Here is a 14,856-nt window from a genome sequence, read left to right on the forward strand (position 1 = left end):
CTTTTAGTTATCTTCCTGACATATTTCTGTTGAACAATCCAAATCAGGATGCACTGCATCTTTGAATCATCCCTTAAAGCAGCAAAAAGTCAAAGCAGCATGGTTGCTAGGAAGGTGCCATTTAAAAAGGCATGGCCATGACAACAGTTTTTTTTTATTGAAACAAAAGAGTTCCTCCTTTCACTTGTAGTCATCACAGTCGCTTTCAATACATTCCCCGTAGCTGTATGAGTTCCAATACTTACTGTCCTTCATGAGTCTTTTAGGAGACAAGAGTAGCATTCACTACAAAAGAGTGCTGTTTTTCTGAAAACCCTACATCCTTTTTAGTTCCAACTTCTCCCATCCTTCCCAGTTTCACAACTTTGTTTCTGCCAATCCGCAATAACACTGAAACATTAGCATTTTCAATTATGTACTTATGTCTTCAGATATGTTGGGGATTGGGGGGGCAGGGGAGGAATTTTTGTTCATTTCATAAAAAGCTACTATAGACTGACACGCTCTAGTTTTTCACACACACCACTTGCTACACAACGGCCAAAGCCAATCTGATCTAGACAAATGAGACTGCAGTACAGAAACAAAATAATCCAAAATATGGACTTTCAATGTATGCATGCAGCATGCCTGAACTGTAGTGTCCAGAATTGTAAGCCCCACAGGGATTACAACCTCTGTTCCACGCGGACCACACCATCGGTGCTTAAACATTCCCGAACAATAGTGTGGCAGGGAGCATGTAATTACAAAGATTGCTCTTGCAAGAGTTTAGGTAATTTGTTTAATCTACGCCCAACGTCTCATATACATTTGAAGAAAGCAATATACCCCCACTGGCAAGTGCCATGGTAAAACATAGGCAACAGAATCCAAGCCATTTGGTTTTGATATCAGTTGACCGACTTAACATCATGCTAGAAAGGCAGACAGTTCTCTTTACCTTGTAGAAGGGTAGTGCCATTAAACTGGAAAACCAAATAATAAAGTCCCACATCACATAAGTATTTAATATCCTGCTATACAGGATACATATAGGTATGCTATTTTACAAACATAAGGTGAGCTTCCCCAAGGCACGGATCTTACAATTTAAGACATATGATAACTGATATTTCAAATCATCCTTGCATTGCGTTCACTTGCAAAATAAAGTAGAATAGGTGACCTCTTGTTCCCTTTACTCAGTAACATAAGTCTCAGCTTTTGAGAGTTCTGATTTTCCAGACTAATGAAAAAGAATCCAACACAAACGTATCCATTTCCACAAGTGCTACTTTATTTGTGAGAGATTTAGAATGTTTAGGCTTGTGAAACAAAAATTAAAGCACTGTTGAAAAAAGGTACTCATGTGGAGATGCCAGAGCCAGACAGGCAGGCAAAAATAGGCAAGAAAACAATTATACCCTCTGTCCTTGTTCAGGACAGAAGTGGTGCAAACATATTATAAGGATATTAATTGCTGCTTCTTTACATCTGTAGCATGGAGCTCTATAGTGAAGCAGACAGAGAAGCTTTAGAGGATATTGTTTGCAATTTTCTGATGAAGTTATTCCTTTAATGTTAAAATAAAGGCTCTGATTCTTTATCACCGTGACATGACAGTTTTGATACAAGCACTATCTAGGTTACCACAAGGAACTCTTAAGAGGGGACATGTAATATTTATGATATATATCTATGCACACATTTTTCTTGCATCTGTAAGATTTGCCTTCAATGGTATTTGAATCAGAGACCGTAAAGGAACATGCCTATTTGTTAATGTCATTTCCATATAGCAGAATGCTCAAAGCTGCACACACATTTCTAGAAAGAGATAATGAAGATAGAAAGATAATACTCAAGTTTACCCAAACCACTTAATACCATGTAAAGCAGATTCTTTAAGTTCTCACAAAAGTGTTATTTTGATTTAAAAACCAGATCTCAAATATCTGCTTAATTTCATAACTTTACTGTCTATAAATTACTCTAGAAGCATTCAACCCTTTATAAATGAGCCTCCCTTATTTAAAAAACAAGAATACAGACATGAGAAAGTTACTGGTGGGAGGTTCAGCTGCAGTTGTATATGAAAGGTATCTAGAGTAGGAAGGGGAAGTCTGTCATTTTTAAAAATGAAGTCTTCAGAGCATTTCATAGAATCATAGAATCATAGAATATCAGGGTTGGAAGGGACCCCAGAAGGTCATCTAGTCCAACCCCCTGCTCAAAGCAGGACCAATTCCCAGTTAAATCATCCCAGCCAGGGCTTTGTCAAGCCTGACCTTAAAAACCTCTAAGGAAGGAGATTCTACCACCTCCCTAGGTAACGCATTCCAGTGTTTCACCACCCTCTTAGTGAAAAAGTTTTTCCTAATATCCAATCTAAACCTCCCCCACTGCAACTTGAGACCATTACTCCTCGTTCTGTCATCTGCTACCATTGAGAACAGTCTAGAGCCATCCTCTTTGGAACCCCCTTTCAGGTAGTTGAAAGCAGCTATCAAATCCCCCCTCATTCTTCTCTTCTGCAGGCTAAACAATCCCAGCTCCCTCAGCCTCTCCTCATAACTCATGTGTTCCAGACCCCTAATCATTTTTGTTGCCCTTCGCTGGACTCTCTCCAATTTATCCACATCCTTCTTGAAGTGTGGGGCCCAAAACTGCACACAGTACTCCAGATGAGGCCTCACCAATGTCGAATAGAGGGGAACGATCACGTCCCTCGATCTGCTCGCTATGCCCCTACTTATACATCCCAAAATGCCATTGGCCTTCTTGGCAACAAGGGCACACTGCTGTCTCATATCCAGCTTCTCGTCCACTGTCACCCCTAGGTCCTTTTCTGCAGAACTGCTGCCTAGCCATTCGGTCCCTAGTCTGTAGCTGTGCATTGGGTTCTTCCGTCCTAAGTGCAGGACCCTGCACTTATCCTTATTGAACCTCATCAGATTCCTTTTGGCCCAATCTTCCAATTGGTCTAGGTCCTTCTGTATCCTATCCCTCCCCTGCAGCGTATCTACCACTCCTCCCAGTTTAGTATCATCCGCAAATTTGCTGAGAGTGCAATCCACACCATCCTCCAGATCATTTATGAAGATATTGAATAAAACCGGCCCCAAGACCGACCCTTGGGGCACTCCACTTGATACCGGCTGCCAACTAGACATGGAGCCATTGATCACTACCCGTTGAGCCCGACAATTTAGCCAGCTTTCTACCCACCTTATAGTGCATTCATCCAGCCCATACTTCCTTAACTTGCTGACAAGAATACTATGGGAGACCGTGTCAAAAGCTTTGCTAAAGTCAAGAAACAATACATCCACTGCTTTCCCTTCATCCACAGAACCAGTAATCTCATCATAAAAGGCGATTAGATTAGTCAGGCATGACCTTCCCTTGGTGAATCCATGCTGGCTGTTCCTGACCACTTTCCTCTCATGCAAGTGCTTCAGGATTGATTCTTTGAGGACCTGCTCCATGATTTTTCCAGGGACTGAGGTGAGGCTGACTGGCCTGTAGTTCCCAGGATCTTCCTTCTTCCCTTTTTTAAAGATTGGCACTACATTAGCCTTTTTCCAGTCATCCGGGACTTCCCCGGTTCGCCACGAGTTTTCAAAGATAACCACGAGTTTTCAAAGATAACTCATTTGTCACTTACCATAGGTCACTTGGCGTTGCGAAAGGGGAGTTAGTTTAGGCACAATATGTCATAACTTGGGAAAGTTATAGCTCTGATTTCACTGATCCAAATAAGCATTTTTAAATTGGACTCGTATCAGGTATTACTACTGTGCTTATCATGTTACCTAGGCACCAGACCCAAAACTAGGAATTTGTTCACAGAACCTTACTGCCATTCCTTGCTTCAGCTGCTGGGATGGTTTTCTAATCACATACCCCAGAGCACTGATACCAGGTGAATAGTAGCATTTCTCAAATAGCACTACTTGGCTCCCTGTAGACCATCTCATTAAAAAGCTCAAAGCTGTACAAGGCATGGAGATTACACTACCCTCTCACTCCAAGACAGGATACTTCCAGGTAAAGAGGCATATTGGAAAGGCACTAGTCCCAATGGGGAAGGTGGGGGGGAGGGACGGGGACACACATGCCAAGGCTTGACATGGTGTACTTTTCTGTGGTATAATGGGGCACTTTGGTCTCCACAGCTGTCAATCCTGTACTTTTCTTAAAAATTACATTCAAATTACATTAAAATGTAAAAATATTAATTTATAAGAATTTTTGCTTAGAAGGAGATTTTATTAAAACATTAATGTTCTGGACATTTAACATCTAAGCAAATTGTACATTCTGCAATTTCAGGAATGGTTGCTTGTCTGCTTTCAAAAGAGAGACTAAATTCCTGTGACCAATACGCAGTGCATATTGCGGCATGTCAAAAATCACTTGTGTATGCTAATTTTCTAAAATACAGAAGGTAAGTAAAGTATGATTTGCAGAGGAAAGAATTTTGCAGAGGAAGAAATGGAGGCAGAGATTAAATGACTTGCCCAAAGTCACACTTTTCAGGTAGCACAGCTAGGAGTAGAACCCAGGTCTCGAGTCCAAGGCATCAAAATTCTTTCAGAATTAAGATTCTTCAGCATAATCATTTCTACTGTGATGGCACAAAGAACAGATTCATTTATAGCTGCTCAGTGTCACTAGTGAAAATTTAAATGTCAGCCTTGAAATGCTATTTTAGTTTATCCAAGAGAAGGTTAAGAGGTGATTTGATCATGGTCTACAAGTACCTAGGTGGGGGGAGGGGGGAATTCTGATAGTAGAGGGCTCTTTAGTGCTGCAGGAAATGGTTGGAAGCTGGACCTGGACACATTCAGAAATAAGGCTCAATTTTCTAACAATGAGGGTAATTAACCATTGGAACAACTTACCTAAAGATATGATGGATTCTCCATCACTTGAACTCTTGAAAACAAGACTGAATATTTTTCTTAAAGCTATGCTACAGATCAAACAGAAGTTATTGGCTTGATGCAAAAATTATTGGGTGAGGTTCTCTGGCCTGTGTTACACAGGTCAGACTATCTGATCCCTTTCAGCTTTAAAAATCTGTGAATCTATGAACACAAGGAACTAATATGAATTTTAGTGTCCATTATGCTAGTCCCTCCTGCAATTTTCTAAATATCATCGAGTTTTGTACGTAAACAAGCATATTCCTCCCCTACTCAATCCTGCAGAGACAACATTAGGGCTTCATAGCAGTTATTTCCATTATAACAAACCAATATCAAACTAAGGCTTATATGGTCACTGCAGGATCAAGCTAAAACTGGGATTTTAAGAGAACATTTGTATTCAAAATACAAATACCTTAATAAAAATGATAATTCAGAAAATAGATGCCAAAGTCAATTGCTTTCGGAGGGGTGCTTTACTTATACTGTACTTTTACTCTAAATGTGAGTCTCTCTTTAAAATTTGTATTTATTCATGTGTAAATTTCACTGGATTTCAGCAAACAGTACATAAGGGATGAAAGCTTCTTCTTGAGGGACTCTTCAATAGATGAAAAGTTCCTGAAAACACTAGCTTCTAAAAATCTTAATATTTTGCAGCAGATGACCAGGGAAAGGATCTCTCTCATTGCAATGTTGTCTGAAGTCACTAGAGAGTTTATACTGAAATGGCAAAGAGTCCTGTGGCACCTTATAGACTAACAGACGTACTGGAGCATGAGCTTCCGTGGGTGAATGCCCACAAAATGCATGTATCCGACACCCACGGAAGCTCATGCTCCAGTACGTCTGTTAGTCTATAAGGTGCCACAGGACTCTCTGCTGCTTTTACAGATCCAAACTAACATGGCTACCCCTCTGATACTATACTGAAATGGTAATTCACTTGATTAATACAAAATCAGTTTATGTACACACAGTTTGTTTTAAAAGAGCATACCATAATGGCTGTATTGGTATAATGCACTCTCTTTTGTTTAAGTGAGGTGGGCAGCTTTACATCTAGCTTCTTAAGAGTCATCCGTGCAGTATGAAAGTGCCAACATAACCAGTTAGCCCCTTCGCAGCACTCATTGGGCAATGAGAACAAAGAATTACAATATCCTATTCATAGCATACCAGTAAATGTGGAAGACAGGAAGAGGAGTTTAAGCAGCATTTACAGATGTAAATTTACAGATGTAAAACCTAATCTTACACAAAATTACCCTGAAACTTCCTGAGTTTCTAGTGCTCTTTAGTTGCATGATGTACCTAAATTCTCTCCTGTCTCTAGTCCAAATTATCAGTCTCCATGCTTCCTGGTTTTCTTACCTCTTCCTCCATTCAGCTTTCATCCCATTCTGGATGATTCTTAGAGTCCTCCAAAATCACGGAAAGCAGTTTCAAACTGGCATGACAATTCCCAGAATAATACAACAGGCTTATTTAGCCAGATTCCTTCTTGCTCACTCTGACTTCACTCCATGAGAATTAAGATTCAAATAATTCTTCTCTGGAAAATATGCCATGATGTAAGCCTACTTTTAAGGGCCGAAAGAGCCAACTCTGAGTGTGAAGTCTGGATAGTTCTGAAAACACACCACTATTGAGAACATAGGGGCCAAATAAGCACAAGATGCAGGGGGTGAAGGGGAGGTGTTTGTTTTTTTTGAAGTAGGAAACAAACGTCTTTAATCTCGCATCTTTGAATTTCTCAGGAAAAAAAAATCTTCTCGTGTCCTACTTTAAGCATTCTTATGTGTAAACAAATTGGATTACCCAATACAAAGTTTGAGGGAGGGCAGAAAATAGGATATCTAGATTCAATCTTGGCTATGAGTTTGCAACCAATGCCTCCATTACACTCATTATGGTAGCTGGAAGAAATGTGGTTTGATTTATTTTCTCCTCCACTGGAATGGTATGGAATATACTTTGCATAAATAATATTTTTCTTCCCTGCTGATCCCTCAAAAATTAAGTGTTTTTCTTTCAGGACATGTGCTTTAGTTGTTACGTGTCACTTCCATGCACTGCCTAACTTTCATATGCAGGTGCTTATGAGCAGTATTTGGGTGTCTTAATACTAATTTGAGTGCCCCAACATGGAATTGGACACCTAGTGCAGTTCTCTGGATTTGAAAGTTTGATCCGTGTGTGTTGTGGAAGACACGTGATTTTATTATTTGTATTAATTTTTAAGTAGTACCTGAATCATGTAGTTCACCCAAGTTATTAAGGCTCCTTTTACTGAACAAACTACACTTAAAATGGTTCTCTGATGAGGAGAGAAGTCTCTTCCACTAGCTATTTAGACAGCAAGTTATTCCAACCTTCAGACCATTTTCCTCCTACAGGAACTTCTCCTTTGGCATTTACAGACACACAATTAGAAAATATTGTAATTTTATAACAAACCCTAAGCAATACTTAGGAATAAGAATCAAGGTCAGTCTGGATGACTTTAGATATTGACTTTAAACAAAAGTTTGTCTCTCATAGAACACCAAGAAGATTCCCACCAAGGTGCAGTTATTGAGCTGTTAGTGCAAGGTGTTTATTAGGTGGTTTATTCAGCAAAGTGATATACAGCATCACAATATACAAACTCTTGGAATCCAACAAAATATACAAATTTAGAGGCATAAATTAAGTTATAAAATATCCTGAAAAAGGTTTTACATTATCTCGTGCAACTGGGCAATAAAGCCTGGAGTGCATATGCAGTTTAAATAAAGCAATTCACAAGCCTGGTAGCTTCCTGAAAATTTGAGAAGAGTACTTTGACATACACAGTTACTGCACTAAGTCTTTAACAAGATGCAGTGTACATTTTTCTTTCTTATGACATACAAAAAGGCATAACTGGAAACCACAAGGAAAAATCGATTCTCCCTTCCCCACCCCCTGAGAAACGTGTGTTACATTTCACTCCAGAAAGTCACAGCATTAGACATGCATGACAACCTTGATCTGTCTGTTAGACGGAAATTTACTAAAGGACACTTCAACAGTGAAATAAACTCAAAATAAGTTTTTGGAAATTTGCAATACATATCTCAAACAAAAAACATGATTAAAAGAAAATACAAAAAATGGCGAAAAAAATAATTAAATAAGTTTTGGTCCTGTGATAAAGTGTGATGAATTATGCAACTCAGTAGTTGATAGTGACTAGATTCACAGGGGAGCCTCAGTTTTCATTATCAACTTTTGCTTTGTTCTGTCTGACACACTGTTATGGCTGGGTAGTGGTGACAAATGTTAAGGCTGATTTTGCTAAAAATGGAACTGCTAGTTTTCTGAACTTCTTTGGCACAGTTTTTCTGTAAGGCAACTTTACCAGACTAACTGCCACAACGCTAAATATTTCCACCCAAACAATTTATTAAAAAGAGATGTATATCCAGCATAATAAAACCACTTGGGGAGTTTAATTTTCAGTTGCAGGTACCTAGAGCTTGGGACACAGACAGCATTGCCCACCTCCTCTGGAGGGGAAGAATGACTTGCGTCACTAAGCAAAAATTCCTCCAGGATTCATAATGACAGGTTCCACTAAAAATATTTCCCTGGGATGCCCCCTCTTTACTCAGTCACTGGTCTTTGTCCAGAAGTCCCCAAATCTCTGGTAGTGAATCCCATAACATCCTTTTAAGAGAATGATATATCGAGGATGGAGAAAGATCATCAAAGCATCATTGGTTTTTCAGCCAACCAAGCAGAAATATTGTGGCTATTACAAAAACATTTCCCAATGGCCCTATAACACCATGTGACAGACCACCACTAAAGATAGTTTGCTACATAAAAATGCATAAAGCTAGAATGGGATCTTGGTATGGCCTGATTGCCAATGTACCTTGAATCCCAAGTGCCACTCTTATTCTAGTACAGAGGACCAAAAGAGTTTTATTAATGCACTTCAGTCATGACCTGGTATTCCAGTCCTGGCCTCTAAAAGGATCACCAGTCTTTGCAAATCATGTGGTAGCTCAGCAATGCATAAAAACAGAGACCAGATAGGAATACCAAAATTTTTCACTTCCGCATTTTAAATTTTTTTCATAGGCCACAGTCTCTTATCAGGAAATAAAGAGATGTAAATTTCCTATAGTAATGCTAACACTGTAACTGTTACTGTTCAGAGCTCTCAGTAAATTGGCATTGTGAATTGTCAGCTTCAAATTAATGAGGCTTTGAATAAGTAAAGGCAGTAAGTTCACATTAATTGGAGAGTGAAAAGCTTCTCAAATTCTGATATATGTCATTAAACAGACTGATTACATAGAAGCATAGAACCATAGGGTTAGACGGGACCACAAGGGTCATCTTGTCTAACCCCCTGCCAAGATGCAGGTATAGGGGGAAAAGAAGGTATAAAGGAGACACATGTGTAATGCAAAGTAACAATTCTGGACACATACCAGCGTCGGTGGAGACAGAGAGAGTTCTAAAGCTAAACCAAGATGGGTCACTACTTTCATTAGAGACCTTCAAGAAAAAACCCAGAGTACTGCAATGAGCAGCACTGGCAACTCAACAGGTAATGCGAGGGTTGCCATCCCTCCAGGATTGTCCTGGAGTCCCCAGGAATTAAAGATTAATCTTTAATTAAAGACTGTCATGTAACAAAACTCCAGGAATACCTCCAGCCAAAACTGGCAATCCTAGGTAATGCCCTTCCAGTGACTCATTGTACAAATGCTCCGATATGGTTACGGTGTCACTGCAAGCCACCTGACCATTAAAGGTTCTGTGATGCTTTTCACCGACATCAGAATATTGGCGCCATTGTCGTGGCCTCGTGAAGATCTGGATAATCATATTTAGACTCCTGATACTGCTTCACGTGTCCAGAATTGTTACACACAGCACTGTGCTTGGCTAAAATACTGTGTTCAACCCCAGCACTGGCTGCATTTTGAAAGGAATTCTGTTTGTACAGTTTGTACAGTGCTACATGTTAGGCTATTAATTTTAACACGAGCAAATTGAGTGTGAAACTGCTTTCCTGAACTTAGTGACAGTCTCTCTAGTGGACTGATGTCTCAAACTGAAAATATTAAATGTGTGAGATGTCCTTATGAACACTGCATAAAACTAGGGCCAAGACTAAGATTTACTTTATAGCAGAGCCCATTCAAAAAGCATTCCCTGGTCTAGAAAAATTCAGTCTCGGTACTGCATCAAAATCCACCTATGTGTTATAGCAGTTAATGTGCTCTAGAAGTGTATGCCTTTGGTACACTATTTTTATATTTTGTCTATACATATATTTGTTAGCAGCAGATCAAGCATGTGCATATAAGGACTGCACGAGAGGGCAGTATTTATTATGAAGTCTCTATTATTAAGGAAAAATCTACACCTCAATGCCAATTCTACTGTAGTAGCAAAACTTTTCACATGAAAGACTTGAATTATATCTATGCTGGAATAGCAGCAGGAATTGCAAATGACATGCTGAACATAGAGACAGATCTGCGGGAGTTCAAAGAGGCACTGTTTCTTTCAGTATGGTTGGAGCCTTGTCAGATAATTATTTTGTTAGACATTTGACAAGTTAAATGTAGTTCTTGACATCTGTTTTATTGCTCAGATTCATTCTTTATACTTCTTGAGGGCAGATAAAAATAATTTGCATCTGAGCCCCATGCCTTTCCCTCAAAAGTACTCACCACACATAAAAGTTGTAATTAAAACGGAACTCTTCTTTTGCTTCCAATTTTGAAGTAGTCAGTGCAGTATCAATGTGATTTGCTTTACTGAGACTCAGGGTGCGAAAACAATTGCTTTTTTTTGGTGGGGGGGGTTAACCAATGATTAGTGGATGCCAGTTGGATAAAAGAATTTTCTTTAAATAAATAAAAAAGAAAGCTCCTTAGGTCTAAGTAGATGCAAATTTGGGAATTATATTTAAAGTCTCTATAGTAGATCCCATAAAGAGCCACCTCTTTCTAGCAAAGAAAATGGCATAATTAAATTTAAATCCTTATTCACAAAGGTTTCTAAGCAGCAAGGACAAAGGCAGGTGAAACTCAGGATTACCCTAAGGATGTGTTCAGTGATGGTGAAAAGAGGAGGAGAGCTGCAGTCGTGGTGGACCCATCCCCTATGAAAGCACAGCTTGGATTTACTGTCAAACCCTTCGTTAAGAATTAAAACCCCAGTGAATTTTTAATATTTTTAAAAGATGGATTAAATAAAAATGGAATTGTAAAGGCAAGTTAAAAAGTAATCTTGACAAATTGCTAAAATTGTGCAGTTAAAAAAATCTGTCATGCATGTTTGTGCTTACACAAAGAAAGGAAGGTTTCAACAAGCACTGCAGAGAGAGGGAGGAGGAGGAGGAAGAGGAGGGCTGATCAGCTGACAGCAGAAGTGGGACGGTAGAGCTACACGTTTCTTCTACACGTAAAGTCCAGGGATGTAAAGCAAGAGCTCTGTAAAATGCCGAAGGTTTTAGAACTGTAATGGCAGGTAGAAAAGGACACTGGTCTTGTGTCAGTAGCAGCCCCAGTGTTAGAAGACAGTCTAGGCTTCTAGGAGGAGAAAATAGAAAAGGAGGGAAAGAAATAGGAGAAGGGAAAGGGAGGGGGAAGGGCAAAAAAGCGTAAATCATTAGTAAACATGAACATTAATGCAGCAAACTGCACATCAAGCAATATTTCATTTAGTGCTGATAGCAGACCTTTCCAGAGACCAATTCAGAAAAAGGAAACTTCATTTTTACAAAAAAGTCTGAAAAAGTCTCACTTCATGCAAGAGCAGACAACTGTGCTACATGCAGAAATTAGCTGTGGTAAATCTAGATTAGTGGCAAAGTGCTGTTGAGAGAATGGCAGTTCACAATGTCTCTAAAAAGGAGGATTTGCATTAAAAACTGTACCCAGCAAGATATATTTCTGTGAATTAGTTTTAAGGAGAGGAAAAACCACTAGACATGCAAGATCCAATACTGCCAGGTACTAAACATTATGCGAGGTGCTGAGTACCCCTAGCTCCTACTTAAATCAGCAAGTGTTGAAAATGCTCAGCACTTGCAGAATTGGGCCCTTAATTAGAAAGTAAATATAGGAAAATTAACCACACAAATCTTTCACTTACATTCTGACATCCTGCACTCAATGTTTCCTCCAAGGATACCCCACAACTCTACTATAGTCTGGATATTCCAGCCAGGGAAAACAACAACAGAAACCAGCCTTGTGGGGTTTGGCATCACACTGTAAAATTCCCTTTTGTGTTGGGGTATCCAGACTTTTGGGGCTTCTCTACATGGGGACACTCAGGAAGGTTCAGGCAAATCAACGAAAGCCATGAACTGAATGTGCATAAATTAAAGTGTGGTAATCCCCATATGGATGCTTTCTCGTTCAGAGTAATTTGGCTTTAGTTCACTGTAATTTAATCCTTCGTGGAGGTATATCTACACTGCAATTAGGAGGCGTGAATGCAGCTTGTGTAAGACTACCAGAGCTAGTTTTGATTGAGTTAGCTCACTAAAAATAGCAGAGAAGCTGAAGCCATAGCAGCATGGGCTAGATGCCCAAGCACAAGCCCACCCAGGACACTGGGTACATACTTGAGCAGCTAGCTTGTGCCATAGCAGCTTCACTGCTATTTCTAGTGAGCTAGCTCAGGTATGCCTACATGTGCTGCAAGCACACCTCCCGATCGTAGTTAAGACGTACCCTAAGGCCACTTTACCAGTGAGCGAGCGCACCCACAGAGAGGAGTTAAAGCATTTTGAGTTACGAACATTCACTTCACACTTTTAGTTGATTCACCTCAACTTTCCTAGAGTCCCCATGTAGACATGCCCTTAATATAATAAAGGGAGTGCTAAACTGGGAAAAGCCGGGGGGGGGGGGGGGGGGGGCTTTTTTCAGACCTGATTAATCCTAACCACTGTATACTCCAGATAACTGCAGAGAATGTTATATGTAATGAAAGTCATCAAGTCAATGTCCCATTGAATCAGGCTCCAAATACATTCCACTGCAGAAGGAGAAAAAAAGCATAACTATGTGGCTCTGTTTTGCAAAGCTCTCCATGATCTCACTCTACTTCTGTATCACCTGTTTGTCACCACAATTCTGAAGTTATGGAACCTTCTCTGCAGCTCCTGCTCTCTGGAACAGTCTTTCTGGATTTTCCCAGCTCATCAACTGTTCATCTCCCTTCAAATCTCATTTGAAAAAGTCTCTCCCTTGTCTGTGCCTCTTAATATCATTCTCCCTCTATTATTTAACTAACTATTGAAGATCAGTGTTGTGAGACATTTTGAAAAGACTACAGTTGTATTATACACATTTCCCATTACTCTGAAAACCCTATGTTAGTTGATGTTTAAATGACTACTTAAGCTTCCATATTGCTATTCCTATCACTCTGATGTTGCCTTTAGACAACCTCTAACAAGAAAAAATTCTGAACTCCAAACCTCACAAACTTAGACCTCAAAACAGAACCTATTGATAACAAACAGGCTGCAGTCCCCTACAAAGGTCTTTGCTTGTGTTGTTAGCATTTAGCATCTGAGAGGTTAAAATTAATTTGTTATGGTTTACTGAAGACTACTCTTTAAAGACGACTATTACTAAACTCCAGAATCATTCATTCAAAAGAGGACCATGGTGCACCAGTACAGTCAGTTACACATACTTACAATGTCATAATGGGATAAGTCTGGATTCCACTTCTTCCAGCATATATATAACACTGAAAAGAGCAACTGAAGTGGATTGAGAGAGGCTCAGGGGTCACCTTAATTTTATTCTTTCCTGTAAAAAATCTACAGCTTTATTCTGACAAGCATTTACAAAAGCAGGTTAAGCACAGAGACTAATGCTGTATTTGTAAATCCTCATCCTCCCAATAAATGCATCCAATTTAACCACATATGCACTAAAAATTAAATAATTCTCTAAAAGCACAAGTACTGACCACAACAAGAGTTTTCTGCCCCTTCATAGCCTCAGGAAGCTTGTTTTTCTTGAGCCTGGACCTGAAGACCAACATAAGTGTAACATGCTACCCCAGGAGGTTCCAATTTGGGTCTCTAGTGCAGCCTCTCCAGCCATAGGCTGGGATCACTGTCAAAATAACATTTTTAGCCTCTATTTGGAGCTAGTGATTCAGGAGACCAGCAAATACCTCCGGTCAACGCCAACAATGACAATCACCTCTGAACAACTGTATACTTGGTAGAGCAAAAATTACTACAATGTAAGAGCTTTGGTTGATCAACCATTTCTCCCCCCTTCACTACAAAAGAAAAGTTACCTATTACTGGAATACTTGTTACAGCCGGGTATTTTCCCCAAAGGACCTACCTTAATATTTATGGTGATAGTGATATCCAAGGTACAACAACAAGCTAAATGCAATGAGCAAAAATAGGACAAATAATGCATGTCCCTGACAGACGTGAAGTTTAATCACTCATTCAGATCCTGTCACAGGATATTTGTGTAGAGATTTACCCATTTAGTCATGGCATGTGTCTTGAAATACCAAGTTATTATGTTCTGCTGTTAAGAGATGGATTTAGGAGGACTTCAAAACTTCAACTTTGATAGCACGCTGCCAAAGTGAGAGTCTAAGAATGTCGGGGGAAAAACTGAGAAGAGAAGATGAACAACCAGACCACAGTGAACTTCTCCTGGCAGCTGATGATCACACTGCACTTTGAAACTGGGGAGAACAACATGGGAAGTTCATACTCAAAATAGGGTAGACTTAGTCCAGGTAATGTTAGGGCTTCATTGGAAAGTCATTTTAATATATCAGTATCTCAAATACATCTTCCTTAGGTTAACTGTGGCTACAGTACATGAAGCCTTCTAAAAGGGGCTTTCCTACATATGAGCAATTCTGGAATAGAAGATGC

The 14,856-nt window shown here is 39.6% G+C and overlaps 1 protein-coding gene across 9 annotated transcripts in view; it reads right to left on the bottom strand.

Annotated features, from left to right (window-relative positions):
* Positions 1–14,856, bottom strand: part of MAP4 (microtubule associated protein 4) — a 276,281-nt gene that overhangs the window by 150,776 nt on the left and 110,649 nt on the right. The gene's annotated exons all lie outside the window — the stretch shown is intronic.

Source organism: Lepidochelys kempii, chromosome 2 (genome assembly GCF_965140285.1).
Source record: "Lepidochelys kempii isolate rLepKem1 chromosome 2, rLepKem1.hap1, whole genome shotgun sequence".
In the NCBI taxonomy this organism is placed as follows: domain Eukaryota; kingdom Metazoa; phylum Chordata; order Testudines; family Cheloniidae; genus Lepidochelys; species Lepidochelys kempii.